This window comes from Erpetoichthys calabaricus, chromosome 2 (assembly GCF_900747795.2).
Source record: "Erpetoichthys calabaricus chromosome 2, fErpCal1.3, whole genome shotgun sequence".
In the NCBI taxonomy this organism is placed as follows: Eukaryota; Metazoa; Chordata; class Cladistia; order Polypteriformes; family Polypteridae; genus Erpetoichthys; species Erpetoichthys calabaricus.
Genome location: NC_041395.2, coordinates 349,802,704 through 349,808,849, shown reverse-complemented (window position 1 = coordinate 349,808,849; position 6,146 = coordinate 349,802,704).

Below are 6,146 nucleotides of genomic sequence, written 5' to 3'. Positions count from 1 at the left end.
ATGTGTTGTGCCCACTTTGCCCACTCCATTTCATTAGTGATGGCCACTCCTGAAGCTCCACACACTCAGCAGAGTGGTCAGCCTCTGCCCAGCTCCTTGGTTTTGCTGCTCAGTTTCTTGCCAATCAAATCAGTTGGCAGGCCTGTTGTTGTTGTGCCAATTAGGATGAATGGCAGGTGACTGTGCATTAGAAATTTGTCATTAATTTAGTGAGCAGGGCACAACAGAGACCACATAAATACACAATGATAATACTGCGTGTTTTATGTTTTTATTGATCCAAATTGTCCTGACAAATTAACTCCAGAACAACATTTTAAGTTAAAACTGAGTAGCTGTAGGTGGGCACTTAGTAGCTGGTGGGGTACTCCATGGCCGTCAGTCCCACAACACACATAATGGGAGCTTTGGTTGGCTTTGTGTGATGAGTGAAGTGCCCAGCTTGTGCCCACGGCTGTCAACGGGCAGCTATGAAGTGGCCAATCACTTAAAAATGGACGGAGAGATGGATCTGTGGATGACGCCCTCCACTCCAAGTCTCAGACCGAGGACGATAAAGATGACTGCAGGTGTTGGCTTCGTCTGCTCTAAAAGACGATTCTTAACGACATGGAATTCGATGAGCTGACCGACTGCTCGTTTGTCATGTCACAAGCTTGTGTTTAATTATTGTGATCACGAGAGTCACTTCAGCGTTGTTTGTCTGGCACCTCGTGGCTCGCCGGTATGACAAGACCCCCATGTATGACTTACTGCTCCAGTCGTCTTGATGTCGAGCTTTTTGGGGTTCCCTCTATTTTTGGCCCACCCTCTACACCTGGGGGACATTTCTCATATTTTCTGTGGGAAGCGACACCCTTATGATGAAGAGCAAACCAGCAGGTGCCTTCAGCTAAAATGATCAGATGGACTTAAAGATGCGCAGGCCACATGAACTGACCTGTAATGGGACACCAGGGGTCACAAAACATTCTCTTCAAAGTTAAAGGTGCTATGGTGGATCCTCAGAGTGATACCATAGGTGAGCCATTTTTGGGTCCCCAAAAGACTCGTCCATGAAGATTCCGTTTCCATAAGTAGCCATGAAAAGACGATGCCAGTTTATTTTAAATACCAATGTGCCCGTGATGTTAAATAGGCAAAGCTCAGGTTCTCATGACCTGTCAGTGTCCTGGCAGGCAGCAAACGTTTCTGTGTTGTTCACATATGTGGGTCCCTTTTAAAAGCCCAAAGACCCAACTCCATACACGGAGAACCCTAGCAAGACTGGGCTGGGACTGTGCCAAGCAATGCTTCTGCCCTGAAGCACACGACCCAGTAAGGTGCCACTAAAGAGCCGTTATTTTGAAGAGCGTAGGTTTTATGATATCTCCAGGTTGCTGGTCACCTTTTTGATATTCGATCCTTGACCGGTGGTCCTCACTCCCTGACTTTAGACACTCCCAGAAGATTCCAAATGACAGATTTCGAGGCCAGTCTGGTGTGGGGTATCATTTTAGACTTTTCTCAAGGCCAGTGGTTATGAATGTGTTGGGATTTCTTAGTAAAGACCTTCATCTGAGGGTCACAATGAGAACATTTAGAATTTACACATTTTAATCTTTCAAATATCGGACGCAGTTCTTCTTGTTCGTGATGTACTTCCAGCTCATGAAGTCAGTCACCACATTTCTCACGAATACCCTGAATTAGGGCACTTTACGTGTTTTTCTTCGAGACTTGAAGGGTCGCTCAGTGGCATTGAACGTAACCCTAACACAACATATGAAGCAAACAGGTTACATTTGTTTTTAACTGCAGAGAGCCGCTAATCTCAAATCAAACAACCCGGGCATTATAAAGACAATTGTTTCTGCTTAAAGAAAGTATTTAATGTGAAATTTTCTGTATGCATATGTTCTTACAAACCTGAGCGCACATTAAGATCTCAAGGTGCTGGTCTGCTTAGGATTCCAAGGATTAATAAAATAACAGTGGGAGGTCGAGCTTTTAGTTACAGGACCCCTAAACTGTGGAGTGGTCTGCCTGCTACTATAAGAGATGCCCCTTCGGTCTCAGGCTGAAGACTCACTACTTCAGTTTAGGACACCCTGACTAGAGCTGCTGATTAACTGTGCAGACTGCATCTCTGTTGTTAGTCATTGGCACTAAAACATAAGTAACATGACAGTTAGAATTTGTTACTAACCCTCACCTCTTCTGTTTCTCTTCTCGGTAGTCAAATGTGCCACTCAGTGCCACGGCCCACCTGCCAAGGTGTTCTGCTTGCCTAAGGTAAAGTCATCTCTGATGGAGGATCGCAGGAATCGTGGGAAGGTGGGGTCCTTTCATCAGATTGGTTGGCCCAGCTCCTTTTCAGCTGTGGAATGGCAACATGGGGGAGGCATCTTGATGGATGAGGTCTCCAGGACTCTAAACATATCCAGATCTTCTTATGTGATATCATCTACTGTTAAATTCTGCTCCATACTTCTAAAATATTTATTATTATACTGTATTGAGGATTTGTTCTGTTCTGTGCATTGTGTTGTATTGACCCCCTCATCTTTTTGACACTCACTGCACACCCAACCTACCTGGACAGGGGTCTCTCTTTGAACTGCCTTTCCGGAGGTTTCTTCCATTTTTCCCTACAAGGGTCTTTTCTTGTCTTCTTAGAGAGTCAGTGCTGGGGGGCTGTCAAGTGGCAGGGCCTGTTAAAGCCCACTGCGGCACTTCTTGTGTGATTTTGGGCGATACAAAAATAAATTGTATTGTATTCAAAGCTGGAAAACATACTAAGTTTGTATTAACACTTTGTTTCCTGAAAATGATAAGTTTACTAACGCAGAACATGTTTTGAAAGCGGCACGTGGCTTTATGCCAGCAAGCGGTTTTTTAGTGAGAGCACCTTTGGTGAAAGTTTTTGAGCATTAAGCTCCAAGAAGAGTTTTTGAAACATTTCAGATGTATACTTTAATTCTTTAGGATACTGTAGATTGAAGGCATACATGAACCCTAAGAGGGTGGCACAGGCCTGTGACACCCTGTTGAGACCCGTCACTACTTCCTGACCTTCAATTATGATGCCAATGTCTTCAGGGCCATCAGCCTGTTCTGCCCTTTCCTTCTTGATGATGTAGACGTTCAAAATGTATTGTGAAACATCAGGACAATCCACGTCCTGCAAAAATCACAAATAGTCAAAAAAGATCAGCTTATTTTAACAGTATACTTAAAAAGACATTCCATGTATACCTTAAAAGCTTGATAAAGCAATCGAAACATATGCTGTGTATTACTAAAAAGAGCTAATCGAGTAACAAACATTTTTCATAAATAAACTTCAGGCAACACTTCAAAGCTTCAGTTAATAATTTGTAATCCAATCCATTTCATTGTCATACAAGTGGAAAAACAGGGAAAAGAATATTCCAGAACTTTTATTGGAGAGCGAATACACGTCATGTTCACATCTCCATTCTAAACTGCAGATCCTCAAATATTCTGCCAGATTATCCATCAGATATCACAAAGTCAGGTGCTCCTTGATTAGCTCACTGTCCCCTGTATACTCCATTAAGCAGCGAATGACGCCATGTCTTCTCTTCTCTGTTGTATTGTCAGCCTATAAGACAGCAGGCATCTTTATTAAAACAAATCCTCCAGCACAGGACACAAGTGCATTCTATCCAATCTACAGAATCTGCTTTGTCTTTATCTTGGGTAGACACCCCATAATGTCACACATCGTATTGCCTGACGCACCTCCTCTGACAGTAAAAACGGACAACAGCTTTGGTGTGAATTTGTTAAGAAAAAACAAACATTTGGGCTCCAGTTGCACAGTAGATGTCATCTGGAATTCTTCTTTAACCAGTAAAGCACAACAGAAAACACATTAGACAACTTTAAAAAAATGACTCCACAAATTTAAATCTTAAGTCTGCAGCAAAGAATTGAAATTTTCAACCTTAAGGAGTCAAACACACCTTTAAAAATAAAAATAAAACGTTCTGCTGAAAAATCCTCTGTTCTGACCCTCTGCGACCCGCACAGTCAGTGGTTAGCGATTGATCGACAATACGTGTCGCCACAAACCAACGCTGACCACAACACTTACATTACTTGACAAATTACCAACCGACTCGTGTTTACTGGATAACAAACGACACACTGAACTCAGCGTTTCTCAACCTTTAAGTGTTTGCAACCCGAGTTTTCATAACAGTTTTAATTGCGCCCCCCCCCCCCAACGTTTTTTGAAAGGAGCCCACTAATACCAATTTGTTCTTTTTTCATTAATGATATATCATAGATGCATATTTTATTATACCTACTTAACTTTTATCGACATTTATCTAACTCTGTATTCATTTTTCTAGCATCAGAATGTAGTTTAAGTTCATTTGTTTTGGTTTCAATAGATGGATGTTTCATATTTTCAATTCTTGTTTTCTGTTTTTCACATCTTCGCGCCCCCCTTTTTGTTACTTCGCACCCCCCTAGCCCCACAGGTTGAGACCCACTGACTTACTGTATGAGCAAACATACGTGTTGGTTGAGCCCTAAGGTTTCAAGACACAAGCAAAGTAACTGACAATAAAAAAAAAAGGCAGAGTGAGAAAATTTATAAAAACAAACAAACCTTTCAAATGTTACTTAAAATATGAACATAACTTCACTGTGGCAGCCAACTCCTGTCTAAACGCTCAGCAGTGACGTAAGTGGATTCAAGTGCACACATGCGCATTGTCCTCTACGACTGAAACACAGAAGTGCTCTTGGATAGATAGATAGATAGATAGATAGATAGATAGATAGATAGATAGATAGATAGATAGATAGATAGATAGATAGATAGATAGATAGATAGATAGATAGATGAAAGGCACTATATAATAATGATAGATAGATAGATAGATAGATAGATAGATAGATAGATAGATAGATAGATAGATAGATAGATAGATAGATAGATAGATGAAAGGCACTATATAATAATGATAGATAGATAGATAGATAGATAGATAGATAGATAGATAGATAGATAGATAGATAGATAGATAGATAGATAGATAGATAGATAGATAGATAGATAGATAGATAGATAGATACTTTATTATTAATTCCCACACTCCAGCAGCAGCATACTGATAAGTGATGTTGATCCTACTCGTCATACCACAAATGTAGGATAGTTAAGTTAATTTTGTCGTACTTCCTACACTGAGTTTATTCCTTAAAAATGCAAGTTAAACAAACGCAAAACTTATGTAGGAAATAAAAATGACCTTTATGACGTAAATGTATGTTTTTTTGATTAGCGTATTTTACTTTCTACAGCGTAAACAGAGGAGTAAACCCAGAGAGCGACAGACACCTGCTACTGCTACGTCTGCTAAACGCACTTCAATGTCGATCACAGTCACACCTGGCTAACTCAGTGAGCTGCCCTGCCACAAAAGCAACTTGTTGGCATTGCAAATAGACTGTGCATTTTGGTAAAGTGTGTCGCTCTGCCCAACCCTGTACACGGGAAGTACGTGAGGTTGAGTTGCCAGATGTTACTGTGCTAAATACAGTAAATACAACACATACACCTGCAGTGGAAATGTCAGCTCCAGGCTCACGTTCCTGCTCCCTGGACCTGACTGTCGACATGGGCACACCAGTCTCCATATTGCCACACTGCATTTACGCCCGTCAATTCAGCAACATTCATCTGACAAAACCTACAGTGAGACTTGTGACGTATTCCAAATCTCATGTCCCCGTACTTGGGTGCCTATCTGTAACTGTGTGTTTCCGTGGCTGTACGACTGTGGCTATTAAATGGAACCCCACTGATGGTTAGAGACTTAATGTCACTTTTACATGTGCCTCCTGATGCTGCAGCTTCCACTTTGCCTGTGCCAGTCTTACAGAGCGCCACTGTGCCCCATCCATTGGCTGTGTTAAAAACTTCATCCACCGCATTAAGATCGATGAGACAGTACCTCCTGTGCGACAGAAGCTGCGCCGCTTACCTCTGTCGGTTAGAGATGCTGTGTCTGAAGAACTTGACGTCATACAAGGAATTGACGCTTCTGCTTGGGTCTCAGCTATCGTAGTCACTCAGCGTAACTCTGGTAACACTCACATGTGTGTTGATCTCCAATAAGGCA